Source organism: Taudactylus pleione, unplaced genomic scaffold, assembly GCF_031769625.1.
Source record: "Taudactylus pleione unplaced genomic scaffold, aTauple2 ptg000085l, whole genome shotgun sequence".
NCBI classification, from domain to species: Eukaryota; Metazoa; Chordata; class Amphibia; order Anura; family Myobatrachidae; genus Taudactylus; species Taudactylus pleione.
The window spans coordinates 2270955-2290671 of record NW_028284487.1 but is presented as its reverse complement, the minus strand read 5'-3'; the positions used below and the strand labels follow the sequence as shown (position 1 = coordinate 2290671).

The following is a 19717-nucleotide window of genomic DNA, read 5'->3' as shown; positions in this document are numbered from 1 at the left end:
TAACAAACAACATATTTCACATTGGGCAGTAGCAGGAAAGCCTTCCTTAAAGTATACCTGTTGGTATAGGTCATGATTAATAAATTTGATTTCACTGGGGATTGAACCCAGGACCTTTTGCATGTAAAGCAGATGGGATTACCACTACACTATGAAACCAAGATGGAGGCTGCCCTCACATGGTTGGTCAAACTTGCAAGATCAAAAATTTTAGTTAAAACTTAGTAAAAGAGTAATGAGCACAATGTCAAATAAACCTGTATATATCTATTTCAAATGAAACATTTTACAAAGCTTTTCAAGTTAATAATATTTATATTTGAAAAAAATATGCATTATTTCTAGCAACTTGAACATGTGTATTCTACTGACATGAGATTTAACAAGATTGTCTTGCTATCTATTTTCTTGCCTTGTTATCAAGAGCTGCTTGCATATTTTGGTAAGACTTTGTAGAAATAAAATGCCTTTTAATGACATAATTCAAGTATACTGCTTAAAAAAAACTTGTAGGATAACAAAAATACTACCATTCAAATGTTAAATTTATCATCATTTTTGGTAAACTTGCAGATAAAAATTAGACATTTCTGTTTTCATTGAAAACAGATGACCTAAGAGTGAATGATATAAGACAAAATATGATTGCAGCTTCTAATGTATTAACTTGATCACACCAACGCTCTGCAGCATTGGATGGTTACTGGCATTGTCAGGTGAAAATTGAAGTACTGGGAAAAATGGCTACATGGAGATACTGGGTTGAGTGGCATCTTTTTCAAAGGTTGCGAAAACAGTAGTTAGAAATGATGCTGCAATTCAAATGTTAGCTTTAAATAGAAAAAAACGACACTTTGTTACCAATCTCTTTTACAACAACAAAATAAATTGAAACTTCTTTAGTTCTTTAATCAGTTGTTTTCTGTATTATGATTTTTTTATGGTTAAAAGCTAAATGATTTTAGGATAAAATGTATTCCCATTAGCAGAGAAAGAACAGAGTTTATAATTGAATAAACAACACATCTAACATTGGATGTTAGCAGGAAAGGCTTCTTAAAAGTGGACCAGTTGAATAAGTTCAGTATTGACAAATCCAATTTTACTGGGGATTGAACCCAAGACTTTCCACGAGTAAAGCAGATGTGATAACCCTTACACTATGAAACCAGGATGAGAGGACAATGGGTGGCCAAGTTTGTATGATCAGAAATGTGCATGATCACTTTGTTACCAATTTATTATTCAATAACAAAATAAATTGAAACTTCTTTAGTTCTTTAATCAGTTGTTTGCTCTAGTATGATAGTTTTTTATGGTTGAAAGCTAAATGTTTTAAAGATAAAATGTATTCTCATTAGCAGAGAAGAAATAGTTTGTAAGTTAACAAACAACATATTTCACATTGGGCAGTAGCAGGAAAGCCTTCCTTAAAGTATACCTGTTGGTATAGGTCATGATTAATAACTTTGATTTCACTGGGGATTGAACCCAGGACCTTCTGCGTGTAAAGCAGTTGGGATTACCACTACAGTATGAAATCTGTATATATCTATTTCAAATGAAACATTTTACAAAGCTTTTCAAGCTAATAGTATTTATATTTGAAAAAAATATGCATTTTTTCTAGCAACTTGAACATTTGTATTCTACTGACATGAGATTTAACAATATTGTCTTGCTATGTATTTTGTTGCCTTGTTATCAAGAGCTGCTTGCATATTTTGGTAAGACTTTGTAGAAATAAAATGCCTTTTAATGACATAATTCAAGTCAACTGCTTAAAAAAACTTGTAGATTAACAAAAATACTACCATTCCAAATGTTAAATTTATCATCATTTTTGCTAAACTTGCAGATAAAAATTAGACATTTCTGTTTTCATTGAAAACAGATGACCTAAGAGTGAATGTTATAATACAACATAACATGATTGCAGCTTCTAATGTATTAACTTGATCACACCAACCCTCTGCAGCATTGGATGGTTACTGGCATTGTCAGGTGAAAATTGAAGTACTGGGAAAATGGCAACATGAAGATACTGGGTTGAGTGGCATCTTTTTCAAAGGTTGGGAAAACAGTAGTTAGAAATGATGCTACAATTCATATGTTAGCTTTAATTAGAAAAAAATGATACTTTGTTACCAATCTCTTTTACAATAACAAAATAAATTGAAACTTCTTTAGTTCTTTAATCAGTTGTTTGCTGTATTATGATATTTTTTATGGTTAAAAGCTAAATGATTTTAGGATAAAATTTATTCTCATTAGCAGAGAAAGAATAGAGTTTATAATTGAACAAATAACACATCTAACATTGGATATTAGTAGGAAAGGCTTCTTAAAAGTAGACCAGATTGAATAAGTTCAGTATTGACAAATCTGGTTTCACTGGGGATTGAACCCAGGACCTTCTACGAGTAAAGCAGTTGTGATAACCCTTACACTATGAAACCAAGATGAGTGGATCATGGGTGGCCAAGTTTGTATGATCACAAATGTGCATGATCACTTTGTTACCAATTTATTAAACAATAACAAAATAAATTGAAACTTCTTTAGTTCTTCAATCAGCTGTTTGCTCTATTATGATAGTTTTTTATGGTTGAAAGCTAAATGTTTTTAAGATAAAATGTATTCTCATTAGCAGTGAAGAAACAGTTTGTAAGTGAACAAACAACATATTTCACATTGGGCAGTAGCAGGAAAGCCTTCCTTAAAGTATACCTGTTGGTATAGGTCATGCTTAATAAATTTGATTTCACTGGGGATTGAACCCAGGACCTTCTGCGTGTAAAGCAGATGTGATAACCACTACACTATGAAACCAAGATGGAGGCTGTTCTCACATGGTTGGTCAAACTTAGATGATCAAATATTTTAGTTAAAACTTAGTAAAGAGTAATGAGCACAATGTCAAATAAACCTGTATATATCTATTTCAAATGAAACATTTTACAAAGCTTTTCAAGTTAATAATATTTATATTTGAAAAAAATATGCATTATTTCTAGCAACTTGAACATTTGTATTCTACTGACATGAGATTTAACAAGATTGTCTTGCTATGTATTTTCTTGCCTTGTTATCAAGAGCTGCTTGCATATTTTGGTAAGACTTTGTAGAAATAAAATGCCTTTTAATGACATAATTCAAGTATACTGCTTAAAAAAAACTTGTAGATTAACAAAAATACTACCATTCCAAATGTTAAATTTATCATCATTTTTGCTAAACTTGCAGATAAAAATTAGACATTTCTGTTTTCATTGAAAACAGATGACCTAAGAGTGAATGATATAAGACAAAATATGATTGCAGCTTCTAATGTATTAACTTGATCACACCAACGCTCTGCAGCATTGGATGGTTACTGGCATTGTCAGGTGAAAATTGAAGTACTGTGAAAAATGGCTACATGGAGATACTGGGTTGAGTGGCATCTTTTTCAATGGTTGCGAAAACAGTAGTTAGAAATGATGCTGCAATTCAAATGTTAGCTTTAAGTAGAAAAAAACGACACTTTGTTACCAATCTCTTTTACAACAACAAAATAAATTGAAACTTCTTTAGTTCTTTAATCAGTTGTTTTCTGTATTATGATTTTTTTATGGTTAAAAGCTAAATGATTTTAGGATAAAATGTATTCTCATTAGCAGAGAAAGAACAGAGTTTATAATTGAATAAACAACACATCTAACATTGGATGTTAGCAGGAAAGGCTTCTTAAAAGTGGACCAGTTGAATAAGTTCAGTATTGACAAATCCAGTTTTACTGGGGATTGAACCCAAGACTTTCCACGAGTAAAGCAGATGTGATAACCCTTACACTATGAAACCAGGATGAGAGGACAATGGGTGGCCAAGTTTGTATGATCAGAAATGTGCATGATCACTTTGTTACCAATTTATTATTCAATAACAAAATAAATTGAAACTTCTTTAGTTCTTTAATCAGTTGTTTGCTCTAGTATGATAGTTTTTTATGGTTGAAAGCTAAATGTTTTAAAGATAAAATGTATTCTCATTAGCAGAGAAGAAATAGTTTGTAAGTTAACAAACAACATATTTCACATTGGGCAGTAGCAGGAAAGCCTTCCTTAAAGTATACCTGTTGGTATAGGTCATGATTAATAACTTTGATTTCACTGGGGATTGAACCCAGGACCTTCTGCGTGTAAAGCAGTTGGGATTACCACTACAGTATGAAATCTGTATATATCTATTTCAAATGAAACATTTTACAAAGCTTTTCAAGCTAATAGTATTTATATTTGAAAAAAATATGCATTTTTTCTAGCAACTTGAACATTTGTATTCTACTGACATGAGATTTAACAATATTGTCTTGCTATGTATTTTCTTGCCTTGTTATCAAGAGCTGCTTGCATATTTTGGTAAGACTTTGTAGAAATAAAATGCCTTTTAATGACATAATTCAAGTATACTGCTTAAAAAAACTTGTAGATTAACAAAAATACTACCATTCCAAATGTTAAATTTATCATCATTTTTGCTAAACTTGCAGATAAAAATTAGACATTTCTGTTTTCATTGAAAACAGATGACCTAAGAGTGAATGTTATAATACAACATAACATGATTGCAGCTTCTAATGTATTAACTTGATCACACCAACCCTCTGCAGCATTGGATGGTTACTGGCATTGTCAGGTGAAAATTGAAGTACTGGGAAAATGGCTACATGAAGATACTGGGTTGAGTGGCATCTTTTTCAAAGGTTGGGAAAACAGTAGTTAGAAATGATGCTACAATTCATATTTTAGCTTTAATTAGAAAAAAATGATACTTTGTTACCAATCTCTTTTACAATAACAAAATAAATTGAAACTTCTTTAGTTCTTTAATCAGTTGTTTGCTGTATTATGATATTTTTTATGGTTAAAAGCTAAATGATTTTAGGATAAAATGTATTCTCATTAGCAGAGAAAGAATAGAGTTTATAATTGAACAAATAACACATCTAACATTGGATATTAGTAGGAAAGGCTTCTTAAAAGTAGACCAGATTGAATAAGTTCAGTATTGACAAATCTGGTTTCACTGGGGATTGAACCCAGGACCTTCTACGAGTAAAGCAGATGTGATAACCCTTACACTATGAAACCAAGATGAGTGGGTCATGGGTGGCCAAGTTTGTATGATCACAAATGTGCATGATCACTTTGTTACCAATTTATTAAACAATAACAAAATAAATTGAAACTTCTTTAGTTCTTCAATCAGCTGTTTGCTCTATTATGATAGTTTTTTATGGTTGAAAGCTAAATGTTTTTAAGATAAAATGTATTCTCATTAGCAGTGAAGAAACAGTTTGTAAGTGAACAAACAACATATTTCACATTGGGCAGTAGCAGGAAAGCCTTCCTTAAAGTATACCTGTTGGTATAGGTCATGATTAATAAAATTGATTTCACTGGGGATTGAACCCAGGACCTTTTGCGTGTAAAGCAGATGGGATTACCACTACACTATGAAACCAAGATGGAGGCTGTCCTCACATGGTTGGTCAAACTTGCAAGATCAAACATTTTAGTTAAAACTTAGTAAAGAGTAATGAGCACAATGTCAAATAAACCTGTATATATCTATTTCAAATGAAACATTTTACAAAGCTTTTCAAGTTAATATTATTTATATTTGAAAAAAATATGCATTATTTCTAGCAACTTGAACATGTGTATTCTACTGACATGAGATTTAACAAGATTGTCTTGCTATCTATTTTCTTGCCTTGTTATCAAGAGCTGCTTGCATATTTTGGTAAGACTTTGTAGAAATAAAATGCCTTTTAATGACATAATTCAAGTATACTGCTTAAAAAAAACTTGTAGGATAACAAAAATACTACCATTCAAATGTTAAATTTATCATCATTTTTGGTAAACTTGCAGATAAAAATTAGACATTTCTGTTTTCATTGAAAACAGATGACCTAAGAGTGAATGATATAAGACAAAATATGATTGCAGCTTCTAATGTATTAACTTGATCACACCAACGCTCTGCAGCATTGGATGGTTACTGGCATTGTCAGGTGAAAATTGAAGTACTGGGAAAAATGGCTACATGGAGATACTGGGTTGAGTGGCATCTTTTTCAATGGTTGCGAAAACAGTAGTTAGAAATGATGCTGCAATTCAAATGTTAGCTTTAAATAGAAAAAAACGACACTTTGTTACCAATCTCTTTTACAACAACAAAATAAATTGAAACTTCTTTAGTTCTTTAATCAGTTGTTTTCTGTATTATGATTTTTTTATGGTTAAAAGCTAAATGATTTTAGGATAAAATGTATTCTCATTAGCAGAGAAAGAACAGAGTTTATAATTGAATAAACAACACATCTAACATTGGATGTTAGCAGGAAAGGCTTCTTAAAAGTGGACCAGTTGAATAAGTTCAGTATTGACAAATCCAGTTTTACTGGGGATTGAACCCAAGACTTTCCATGAGTAAAGCAGATGTGATAACCCTTACACTATGAAACCAGGATGAGAGGACAATGGGTGGCCAAGTTTGTATGATCAGAAATGTGCATGATCACTTTGTTACCAATTTATTATTCAATAACAAAATAAATTGAAACTTCTTTAGTTCTTTAATCAGTTGTTTGCTCTAGTATGATAGTTTTTTATGGTTGAAAGCTAAATGTTTTAAAGATAAAATGTATTCTCATTAGCAGAGAAGAAATAGTTTGTAAGTTAACAAACAACATATTTCACATTGGGCAGTAGCAGGAAAGCCTTCCTTAAAGTATACCTGTTGGTATAGGTCATGATTAATAACTTTGATTTCACTGGGGATTGAACCCAGGACCTTCTGCGTGTAAAGCAGTTGGGATTACCACTACAGTATGAAATCTGTATATATCTATTTCAAATGAAACATTTTACAAAGCTTTTCAAGCTAATAGTATTTATATTTGAAAAAAATATGCATTTTTTCTAGCAACTTGAACATTTGTATTCTACTGACATGAGATTTAACAATATTGTCTTGCTATGTATTTTCTTGCCTTGTTATCAAGAGCTGCTTGCATATTTTGGTAAGACTTTGTAGAAATAAAATGCCTTTTAATGACATAATTCAAGTCAACTGCTTAAAAAAACTTGTAGATTAACAAAAATACTACCATTCCAAATGTTAAATTTATCATCATTTTTGCTAAACTTGCAGATAAAAATTAGACATTTCTGTTTTCATTGAAAACAGATGACCTAAGAGTGAATGTTATAATACAACATAACATGATTGCAGCTTCTAATGTATTAACTTGATCACACCAACCCTCTGCAGCATTGGATGGTTACTGGCATTGTCAGGTGAAAATTGAAGTACTGGGAAAATGGCTACATGAAGATACTGGGTTGAGTGGCATCTTTTTCAAAGATTGGGAAAACAGTAGTTAGAAATGATGCTACAATTCATATGTTAGCTTTAATTAGAAAAAAATGATACTTTGTTACCAATCTCTTTTACAATAACAAAATAAATTGAAACTTCTTTAGTTCTTTAATCAGTTGTTTGCTGTATTATGATATTTTTTATGGTTAAAAGCTAAATGATTTTAGGATAAAATGTATTCTCATTAGCAGAGAAAGAATAGAGTTTATAATTGAACAAACAACACATCTAACATTGGATATTAGTAGGAAAGGCTTCTTAAAAGTGGACCAGATTGAATAATTTCAGTATTGACAAATCTGGTTTCACTGGGGATTGAACCCAGGACCTTCCATGAGTAAAGCAGATGTGATAACCCTTACACTATGAAACCAAGATGAGAGGACCATGGGTGGCCAAGTTTGTATGATCACAAAAGTGCATGATCACTTTGTTACCAATTTATTATACAATAACAAAATAAATTGAAACTTCTTTAGTTCTTCAATCAGCTGCTTGCTCTATTATGATAGTTTTTTATGGTTGAAAGCTAAATGTTTTTAAGATAAAATATATTCTCATTAGCAGTGAAGAAACAGTTTGTAAGTGAACAAACAACATATTTCACATTGGGCAGTAGCAGGAAAGCCTTCCTTAAAGTATACCTGTTGGTTAAGGTCATGATTAATAAATTTGATTTCACTGGGGATTGAACCCAGGACCTTCTGCATGTAAAGCAGATGTGATAACCACTACACTATGAAACCAAGATGGAGGCTGTCCCCAATTATTTGGTCAACTTGCATGATCAAAAATTTTAGTTAAAACTTAGTAAAGAGTAATGAGCACAATGTCAAATAAACCTGTATATATCTATTTCAAATGAAACATTTTACAAAGCTTTTCAAGCTAATAATATTTATATTTGAAAAAAATATGCATTATTTCTAGCAACTTGAACATTTGTATTCTACTGACATGAGATTTAACAAGATTGTCTTGCTATGTATTTTCTTGCCTTGTTATCAAGAGCTGCTTGCATATTTTGGTAAGACTTTGTAGAAATAAAATGCCTTTTAATGACATAATTCAAGTATACTGCTTAAAAAAAACTTGTAGGATAACAAAAATGATACCATTCCAAATGTTAAATTTATCATAATTTTTGCTAAACTTGCAGATAAAATTAGACATTTCTGTTTTCATTGAAAACAGATGATCAAAGAGCGAATGTTATAATACAACATAATATGATTGCAGCTTCTAATGTATTAACTTGATCACACCAACGCTCTGCAGCATTGGATGGTTGCTGGCAATGTCAGCTGAAAATTGAAGTACTGGGAAAAATGGCTACATGGAGATACTGGGTTGAGTGGCATCTTTTTCAATGGTTGGAAAACAGTAGTTAGAAATGATGCTACAATTCATATGTTAGCTTTAAATAGAAAAAAAACGACACTTTGTTACCAATCTCTTTTACAATAACAAAATAAATTTAAACTTCTTTAGTTCTTTAATCAGTTGTTTGCTGTATTATGATATTTTTTATGGTTAAAAGCTAAATGATTTTAGGATAAAATGTATTCTCATTAGCAGAGAAAGAACAGAGTTTATAATTGAACAAACAACACATCTAACATTGGATGTTAGCAGGAAAGGCTTCTTAAAAGTGGACCAATTGCATAAGATCAGTATTGATAAATCTAGTTTCACTGGGGATTGAACCGAGGACCTTCCATGAGTAAAGCAGATGTGATAACCCTTACACTATGAAACCAAGATGAGTGACCAATGGGTGGCCAAGTTTGTATGATCAGAAATGCGCATGATCACTTTGTTACCATCTATTTATATAATAACAAAATAAATTGAAACTTCTTTAGTTCTTTAATCAGTTGTTTGCTCTATTATGATGGTTTTTTATAGTTGAAAGCTAAATGCTTTAAAGATAAAATGTATTCTCATTAGCAGTGAAGAAACAGTTTGTAAGTGAACAAACAACATATTTCACATTGGGCAGTAGCAGGAAAGCCTTCCTTAAAGTATACCTGTTGGTATAGGTCATGATTAATAAATTTGATTTCACTGGTGATTGAAGCCCGGACATTCTGTGTGTAAATCAGATGTGATAACCACTACACTATAAAACCAAGATGGAGGCTGTCCTCACATGGTTGGTCAAACTTGCATGATCAAATATTTTAGTTAAAACTTAGTAAAGAGTAATAAGCACAATGTCAAATAAACCTGTTTATATCGATTTCAAATGAAACATTTTACAAAGCTTTTCAAGCTAATAATATTTATATTTGAAAAAAATATGCATTCTTTCTAGCAACTTGAACATTTGTATTCTACTGACATGAGATTTAACAAGATTGTCTTGCTATGTATTTTCTTGCCTTGTTATCAAGAGCTGCTTGCATATTTTGGTAAGACTTTGTAGAAATAAAATGCCTTTTAATGACATAATTCAAGTATACTGCTTAAAAAAAACTTGTAGGATAACAAAAATACTACCATTCTAAATGTTAAATTTATCATCATTTTTGCTAAACTTGCAGATAAAAATTAGACATCTCTGTTTTCATTGAAAACAGATGACCTAAGAGTGAATGTTATAATACAACATAACATGATTGCAGCTTCTAATGTATTAACTTGATCACACCAACGCTCTGCAGCATTGGATGGTTGCTGGCATTGTCAGGTGAAAATTGAAGTACTGGGAAAAATGGCTACATGGAGATACTGGGTTGAGGGCATCTTTTTCAATGGTTGGAAAACAGTAGTTAGAAATGATGCTACAATTCATATGTTAGCTTTAATTAGAAAAAAAACGACACTTTGTTACCAATCTCTTTTACAATAACAAAATAAATTGAAACTTCTTTAGTTCTTTAATCAGTTGTTTGCTGTATTATGATATTTTTATGGTTAAAAGCTAAATGATTGTAGGATAAAATGTATTCACCTTAGCAGAGAAAGAATTGAGTTTATAATTGAGCAAACAACACATCTAACGTGGGATATTAGTAGGAAAGGCTTCTTAAAAGTGGACCAGATTGATTAATTTCAGTATTGACAAATCTGGTTTCACTGGGGATTGAGCCCAGGACCTTCCATGAGGAAAGCAGATGTGATATCCCTTACACTATGAAACCAAGATGAGAGGACCATGGGTGGCCAAGTTTGTATGATCACAAAAGTGCATGATCACTTTGTTACCAATTTATTATACAATAACAAAATAAATTGAAACTTCTTTAGTTCTTCAATCAGCTGCTTGCTCTATTATGATAGTTTTTTATGGTTGAAAGCTAAATGTTTTTAAGATAAAATGTATTCTCATTAGCAGTGAAGAAACAGTTTGTAAGTGAACAAACAACATATTTCACATTGGGCAGTAGCAGGAAAGCCTTCCTTAAAGTATACCTGTTAGTTAAGGTCATGATTAATAAATTTGATTTCACTGGGGATTGAACCCAGGACCTTCTGCGTGTAAAGCAGATGTGATAACCACTACACTATGAAACCAAGATGGAGGCTGTCCCCAATTGGTTGGTCAACTTGCATGATCAAAAATTTTAGTTAAAACTTAGTAAAGAGTAATGAGCACAATGTCAAATAAACCTGTATATATCTGTTTCAAATGAAACATTTTACAAAGCTTTTCAAGCTAATAATATTTATATTTGAAAAAAATATGCATTATTTCTAGCAACTTGAACATTTGTATTCTACTGACATGAGATTTAACAAGATTGTCTTGCTATGTATTTTCTTGCCTTGTTATCAAGAGCTGCTTGCATATTTTGGTAAGACTTTGTAGAAATAAAATGCCTTTTAATGACATAATTCAAGTATACTGCTTAAAAAAAACTTGTAGGATAACAAAAATGATACCATTCCAAATGTTAAATTTATCATCATTTTTGCTAAACTTGCAGATAAAAATTAGACATTTCTGTTTTCATTGAAAACAGATGATCTAAGAGCGAATGTTATAATACAACATAATATGATTGCAGCTTCTAATGTATTAACTTGATCACACCAACCCTCTGCAGCATTGGATGGTTGCTGGCAATGTCAGCTGAAAATTGAAGTTCTGGGAAAAATGGCTACATGGAGATACTGGGTTGAGTGGCATCTTTTTAAATGGTTTTAAAACAGTAGTTAGAAATGATGCTACAATTCATATGTTAGCTTTAAATAGAAAAAAACGACACTTTGTTAACAATCTCTTTTACAATAATAAAATAAATTTAAACTTCTTTAGTTCTTTAATCAGTTGTTTGCTATATTAAGATATTTTTTATGGTTAAAAGCTAAATGATTTTAGGATAAAATGTATTCTCATTAGCAGAGAAAGAACCGAGTTTATAATTGAACAAACAACACATCTTACATTGGATATTAGCAGGAAAGGCTTCTTAAAAGTGGACCAGTTTGAAGAAGTTCAGTATTGACAAATCTGGTTTCACTGGGGACTGAACCCAGGACCTTCCTGGAGTAAAGCAGATGTGATATCCCTTACACTATGAAACAAAGATAGGTGGAGGATGGGTGGCCAAGTTTGTATGATCACAACTGTGCATGATCACTTTGTTACCAATTTATTATAAAATAACAAAATAAATTCAAACTTCTTTAGTTCTTTAATCAGTTGTTTGCTCTATTATGATAGTTTTTTATGGTTGAATGCTAAATGTTTTTAAGATAAAATGTATTCTCATTAGCAGTGAAGAAACAGTTTGTAAGTGAACAAACAACATATTTCACATTGGGCAGTAGCAGGAAAGCCTTCCTTAAAGTATACCTGTTGGTATAGGTCATGATTAATAAATTTGATTTCACTGGGGATTGAACCCAGGACCTTCTGCGTGAAAAGCAGATGTGATAACCACTACACTATGAAACCAAAATGGAGGCTGTCCTCACATGGTTGGTCAAACTTGCAAGATCAAAAATTTTAGTTAAAACTTAGTAAAGAGTAATGAGCACAATGTCAAATAAACCTGTATATATCTATTTCAAATGAACATTTTACAAAGTTTTTCAAGCTAATAATATTTATATTTGAAAAAATTATGCATTCTTTCTAGCAACTTGAACATTTGTATTCTACTGACATGAGATTTAACAAGATTGTCTTGCTATGTATTTTCTTGCCTTGTTATCAAGAGCTGCTTGCATATTTTGGTAAGACTTTGTAGAAATAAAATGCCTTTTAATGACATAATTCAAGTATACAGCTTAAAAAAAAACTTGTAGGATAACAAAAATACTACCATTCCAAATGTTAAATTTATCATAATTTTTGCTAAACTTGCAGATAAAAATTAGACATTTCTGTTTTCATTGAAAACAGATGATCTAAGAGTGAATGTTATAATACAACATAATATGATTGCAGCTTATAATGTATTAACTTGATCACACCAACGCTCTGCAGCATTGGATGGTTGCTGGCAATGTCAGCTGAAAATTGAAGTACTGGGAAAAATGGCTACATGGAGATACTGGCTTGAGTGGCATCATTTTCAATGGTTGGAAAACAGTAGTTAGAAATGATGCTACAATTCATATGTTAGCTTTAAATAGAAAAAAATGACACTTTGTTACCAATCTCTTTTACAATAACAAAATAAATTTAAACTTCTTTAGTTCTTTAATCAGTTGTTTGCTGTATTATGATATTTTTTATGGTTAAAAGCTAAATGATTTTAGGATAAAATGTATTCTCATTAGCAGAGAAAGAACAGAGTTTATAATTGAACAAACAACACATCTAACATTGGATGTTAGCAGGAAAGGCTTCTGAACAGTGGACCAATTGCATAAGTCCAGTATTGATAAATCTAGTTTCACTGGGGATTGAACCGAGGACCTTCCATGAGTAAAGCAGATGTGATAACCCTTACACTATGAAACCAAGATGAGTGACCAATGGGTGGCCAAGTTTGTATGATCAGAAATGCGCATAATCACTTTGTTACCATCTATTTATATAATAACAAAATAAATTGAAACTTCTTTAGTTCTTTAATCAGTTGTTTGCTCTATTATGATAGTTTTTTATAGTTGAAAGCTAAATGTTTTAAAGATAAAATGTATTCTCATTAGCAGTGAAGAAACAGTTTGTAAGTGAACAAACAACATATTTCACATTGGGCAGTAGCAGGAAAGACTTCCTTAAAGTATACCTGTTGGTATAGGTCATGATTAATAAATTTGATTTCACTGGTGATTGAAGCCCGGACCTTCTGTGTGTAAATCAGATGTGATAACCACTACACTATAAAACCAAGATGGAGGCTGTCCTCACATGGTTGGTCAAACTTGCATGATCAAATATTTTAGTTAAAACTTAGTAAAGAGTAATAAGCACAATGTCAAATAAACCTGTATATATCTATTTCAAATGAAACATTTTACAAAGCTTTTCAAGCTAATAATATTTATATTTGAAAAAAATATGCATTCTTTCTAGCAACTTGAACATTTGTATTCTACTGACATGAGATTTAACAAGATTGTCTTGCTATGTATTTTTTTGGCTTTGTAATCAAGAGCTGCTTACATATTTTGGTAAGACTTTGTAGAAATAAAATGCCTTTTAATGACCTATTTCAAGTATACTGCTTAAAAAAAACTTGTAGGATAACAAAAATACTACCATTCTAAATGTTAAATTTATCATCATTTTTGCTAAACTTGCAGATAAAAATTAGACATTTCTGTTTTCATTGAAAACAGATGACCTAAGAGTGAATGTTATAATACAACATAACATGATTGCAGCTTCTAATGTATTAACTTGATCACACCAACGCTCTGCAGCATTGGATGGTTGCTGGCATTGTCAGGTGAAAATTGAAGTACTGGGAAAAATGGCTACATGGAGATACTGGGTTGAGTGGCATCTTTTTCAATGGTTGGAAAACAGTAGTTAGAAATGATGCTACAATTCATATGTTAGCTTTAAATAGAAAAAAACGACACTTTGTTACCAATCTCTTTTACAATAACAAAATAAATTTAAACTTCTTTAGTTCTTTAATCAGTTGTTTGCTGTATTATGATATTTTTTATGGTTAAAAGCTAAATGATTTTAGGATAAAATGTATTCTCATTAGCAGAGAAAGAACAGAGTTTATAATTGAACAAACAACACATCTAACATTGGATGTTAGCAGGAAAGGCTTCTTAAAAGTGGACCAATTGCATAAGATCAGTATTGATAAATCTAGTTTCACTGGGGATTGAACCGAGGACCTTCCATGAGTAAAGCAGATGTGATAACCCTTACACTATGAAACCAAGATGAGTGACCAATGGGTGGCCAAGTTTGTATGATCAGAAATGCGCATGATCACTTTGTTACCATCTATTTATATAATAACAAAATAAATTGAAACTTCTTTAGTTCTTTAATCAGTTGTTTGCTCTATTATGATGGTTTTTTATAGTTGAAAGCTAAATGTTTTAAAGATAAAATGTATTCTCATTAGCAGTGAAGAAACAGTTTGTAAGTGAACAAACAACATATTTCACATTGGGCAGTAGCAGGAAAGCCTTCCTTAAAGTATACCTGTTGGTATAGGTCATGATTAATAAATTTGATTTCACTGGTGATTGAAGCCCGGACATTCTGTGTGTAAATCAGATGTGATAACCACTACACTATAAAACCAAGATGGAGGCTGTCCTCACATGGTTGGTCAAACTTGCATGATCAAATATTTTAGTTAAAACTTAGTAAAGAGTAATAAGCACAATGTCAAATAAACCTGTTTATATCTATTTCAAATGAAACATTTTACAAAGCTTTTCAAGCTAATAATATTTATATTTGAAAAAAATATGCATTCTTTCTAGCAACTTGAACATTTGTATTCTACTGACATGAGATTTAACAAGATTGTCTTGCTATGTATTTTCTTGCCTTGTTATCAAGAGCTGCTTGCATACTTTGGTAAGACTTTGTAGAAATAAAATGCCTTTTAATGACATAATTCAAGTATACTGCTTAAAAAAAACTTGTAGGATAACAAAAATACTACCATTCTAAATGTTAAATTTATCATCATTTTTGCTAAACTTGCAGATAAAAATTAGACATCTCTGTTTTCATTGAAAACAGATGACCTAAGAGTGAATGTTATAATACAACATAACATGATTGCAGCTTCTAATGTATTAACTTGATCACACCAACGCTCTGCAGCATTGGATGGTTGCTGGCATTGTCAGGTGAAAATTGAAGTACTGGGAAAAATGGCTACATGGAGATACTGGGTTGAGGGCATCTTTTTCAATGGTTGGAAAACAGTAGTTAGAAATGATGCTACAATTCATATGTTAGCTTTAATTAGAAAAAAAACGACACTTTGTTACCAATCTCTTTTACAATAACAAAATAAATTGAAACTTCTTTAGTTCTTTAATCAGTTGTTTGCTGTATTATGATATTTTTATGGTTAAAAGCTAAATGATTGTAGGATAAAATGTATTCACCTTAGCAGAGAAAGAATTGAGTTTATAATTGAGCAAACAACACATCTAACGTGGGATATTAGTAGGAAAGGCTTCTTAAAAGTGGACCAGATTGATTAATTTCAGTATTGACAAATCTGGTTTCACTGGGGATTGAGCCCAGGACCTTCCATGAGTAAAGCAGATGTGATATCCCTTACACTATGAAACCAAGATGAGAGGACCATGGGTGGCCAAGTTTGTATGATCACAAAAGTGCATGATCACTTTGTTACCAATTTATTATAAAATAACAAAATAAATTCAAACTTCTTTAGTTCTTTAATCAGTTGTTTGCTCTATTATAATAGTTTTTTATAGTTGAAAGCTAAATGTTTTAAAGATAAAATGTATTCTCATTAGCAGTGAAGAAACAGTTTGTAAGTGAACAAACAACATATTTCACATTGGGCAGTAGCAGGAAAGACTTCCTTAAAGTATACCTGTTGGTATAGGTCATGATTAATAAATTTGATTTCACTGGTGATTGAAGCCCGGACCTTCTGTGTGTAAATCAGATGTGATAACCACTACACTATAAAACCAAGATGGAGGCTGTCCTCACATCGTTGGTCAAACTTGCATGATCAAATATTTTAGTTAAAACTTAGTAAAGAGTAATAAGCACAATGTCAAATAAACCTGTATATATCTATTTCAAATGAAACATTTTACAAAGCTTTTCAAGCTAATAATATTTATATTTGAAAAAAATATGCATTCTTTCTAGCAACTTGAACATTTGTATTCTACTGACATGAGATTTAACAAGATTGTCTTGCTATGTATTTTCTTGCCTTGTTATCAAGAGCTGCTTACATATTTTGGTAAGACTTTGTAGAAATAAAATGCCTTTTAATGACCTATTTCAAGTATACTGCTTAAAAAAAACTTGTAGGATAACAAAAATACTACCATTCTAAAAGTTAAATTTATCATCATTTTTGCTAAACTTGCAGATAAAAATTAGACATTTCTGTTTTCATTGAAAACAGATGACCTAAGAGTGAATGTTATAATACAACATAACATGATTGCAGCTTCTAATGTATTAACTTGATCACACCAACGCTCTGCAGCATTGGATGGTTGCTGGCATTGTCAGGTGAAAATTGAAGTACTGGGAAAAATGGCTACATGGAGATACTGGGTTGGGTGGCATCTTTTTCAATGGTTGGAAAACAGTAGTTAGAAATGATGCTACAATTCATATGTTAGCTTTAATTAGAAAAAAACGACACTTTGTTACCAATCTCTTTTACAATAACAAAATAAATTGAAACTTCTTTAGTTCTTTAATCAGTTGTTTGCTGTATTACGATATTTTTATGGTTAAAAGCTAAATGATTGTAGGATAAAATGTATTCTCCTTAGCAGAGAAAGAATAGAGTTTATAATTGAGCAAACAACACATCTAACGTTGGATATTAGTAGAAAAGGCTTCTTAAAAGTGGACCAGATTGATTAATTTCAGTATTGACAAATCTGGTTTCACTGGGGATTGAGCCCAAGACCTTCCATGAGTAAAGCAGATGTGATATCCCTTACACTATGAAACCAAGATGAGAGGACCATGGGTGGCCAAGTTTGTATGATCACAAAAGTGCATGATCACTTTGTTACCAATTTATTATACAATAACAAAATAAATTCAAACTTCTTTAGTTCTTCAATCAGCTGCTTGCTCTATTATGATAGTTTTTTATGGTTGAAAGCTAAATGTTTTTAAGATAAAATGTATTCTCATTAGCAGTGAAGAAACAGTTTGTAAGTGAACAAACAACATATTTCACATTGGGCAGTAGCAGGAAAGCCTTCCTTAAAGTATACCTGTTGGTTAAGGTCATGATTAATAAATTTGATTTCACTGGGGATTGAACCCAGGACCTTCTGCGTGTAAAGCAGATGTGATAACCACTACACTATGAAACCAAGATGGAGGCTGTCCCCAATTATGTGGTCAACTTGCATGATCAAAAATTTTAGTTAAAACTTAGTAAAGAGTAATGAGCACAATGTCAAATAAATGTGTATATATCTATTTCAAATGAAACATTTTACAAAGCTTTTCAAGCTAATAATATTTATATTTGAAAAAAATATGCATTATTTCTAGCAACTTGAACATTTGTATTCTACTGACATGAGATTTAACAAGATTGTCTTGCTATGTATTTTCTTGCCTTGTTATCAAGAGCTGCTTGCATATTTTGGTAAGACTTTGTAGAAATAAAATGCCTTTTAATGACATAATTCAAGTATACTGCTTAAAAAAAACTTGTAGGATAACAAAAATGATACCATTCCAAATGTTAAATTTATCATCATTTTTGCTAAACTTGCAGATAAAAATTGGACATTTCTGTTTTCATTGAAAACAGATGATCTAAGAGCGAATGTTATAATACAACATAATATGATTGCAGCTTCTAATGTATTAACTTGATCACACCAACGCTCTGCAGCATTGGATGGTTGCTGGCAATGTCAGCTGAAAATTGAAGTACTGGGAAAAATGGCTACATGGAGATACTGGGTTGAGTGGCATCTTTTTCAATGGTTGGAAAACAGTAGTTAGAAATGATGCTACAATTCATATGTTAGCTTTAAATAGAAAAAAACGACACTTTGTTACCAATCTCTTTTACAATAACAAAATAAATTTAAACTTCTTTAGTTCTTTAATAAGTTGTTTGCTGTATTATGATATTTTTTATGGTTAAAAGCTAAATGATTTTAGGATAAAATGTATTCTCATTAGCAGAGAAAGAACAGAGTTTATAATTGAACAAACAACACATCTAACATTGGATGTTAGCAGGAAAGGCTTCTTAAAAGTGGACCAATTGCATAAGATCAGTATTGATAAATCTAGTTTCACTGGGGATTGAACCGAGGACCTTCCATGAGTAAAGCAGATGTGATAACCCTTACACTATGAAACCAAAATGAGTGACCAATGGGTGGCCAAGTTTGTATGATCAGAAATGCGCATGATCACTTTGTTACCATCTATTTATATAATAACAAAATAAATTGAAACTTCTTTAGTTCTTTAATCAGTTGTTTGCTCTATTATGATGGTTTTTTATAGTTGAAAGCTAAATGTTTCAAAGATAAAATGTATTCTCATTAGCAGTGAAGAAACAGTTTGTAAGTGAACAAACAACATATTTCACATTGGGCAGTAGCAGGAAAGCCTTCCTTAAAGTATACCTGTTGGTATAGGTCATGATTAATAAATTTGATTTCATTGGGGATTGAAGCCAGGACCTTCTGTGTGTAAATCAGATGTGATAACCACTACACTATGAAACCAAGATGGAGGCTGTCCTCACATGGTTGGTCAAACTTGCATGATCAAATATTTTAGTTAAAACTTAGTAAAGAGTAATAAGCACAATGTCAAATAAACCTGTATATATCTATTTCAAATGAAACATTTTACAAAGCTTTTCAAGCTAATAATATTTATATTTGAAAAAAATATGCATTCTTTCTAGCAACTTGAACATTTGTATTCTACTGACATGAGATTTAACAAGATTGTCTTGCTATGTATTTTCTTGCCTTGTTATCAAGAGCTGCTTGCATATTTTGGTAAGACTTTGTAAAAATAAAATGCCTTTTAATGACATAATTCAAGTATACTGCTTAAAAAAAACTTGTAGGATAACAAAAATAATACCATTCCAAATGTTAAATTTATCATCATTTTTGCTAAACGCAGATAAAAATTAGACATTTCTGTTTTCATTGAAAA

At 31.3% G+C, this 19717-nt stretch overlaps 8 non-coding genes across 8 annotated transcripts; all 8 read right to left on the bottom strand.

The window, feature by feature from the left end:
• Positions 1-86: 86 nt before the first annotated feature.
• Positions 87-159, bottom strand: TRNAV-UAC (transfer RNA valine (anticodon UAC)). Its single transcript has one exon. It is a non-coding gene; the product is annotated as a tRNA-Val (tRNA).
• A 2600-nt stretch (positions 160-2759) lies between these two features.
• Positions 2760-2832, bottom strand: TRNAV-UAC (transfer RNA valine (anticodon UAC)). Its single transcript has one exon. It is a non-coding gene; the product is annotated as a tRNA-Val (tRNA).
• A 2227-nt stretch (positions 2833-5059) lies between these two features.
• On the bottom strand, positions 5060-5132 carry TRNAV-UAC (transfer RNA valine (anticodon UAC)). The gene has a single exon. It is a non-coding gene; the product is annotated as a tRNA-Val (tRNA).
• Positions 5133-5432: 300 nt separating this feature from the next.
• On the bottom strand, positions 5433-5505 carry TRNAV-UAC (transfer RNA valine (anticodon UAC)). The gene has a single exon. It is a non-coding gene; the product is annotated as a tRNA-Val (tRNA).
• Positions 5506-8104: 2599 nt separating this feature from the next.
• Positions 8105-8177, bottom strand: TRNAV-UAC (transfer RNA valine (anticodon UAC)). The gene has a single exon. It is a non-coding gene; the product is annotated as a tRNA-Val (tRNA).
• A 2700-nt stretch (positions 8178-10877) lies between these two features.
• Positions 10878-10950, bottom strand: TRNAV-UAC (transfer RNA valine (anticodon UAC)). Its single transcript has one exon. It is a non-coding gene; the product is annotated as a tRNA-Val (tRNA).
• A 1314-nt stretch (positions 10951-12264) lies between these two features.
• Positions 12265-12337, bottom strand: TRNAE-UUC (transfer RNA glutamic acid (anticodon UUC)). The gene has a single exon. It is a non-coding gene; the product is annotated as a tRNA-Glu (tRNA).
• Positions 12338-17813: 5476 nt separating this feature from the next.
• On the bottom strand, positions 17814-17886 carry TRNAV-UAC (transfer RNA valine (anticodon UAC)). The gene has a single exon. It is a non-coding gene; the product is annotated as a tRNA-Val (tRNA).
• Between the last annotated feature and the right edge of the window lie 1831 nt (positions 17887-19717).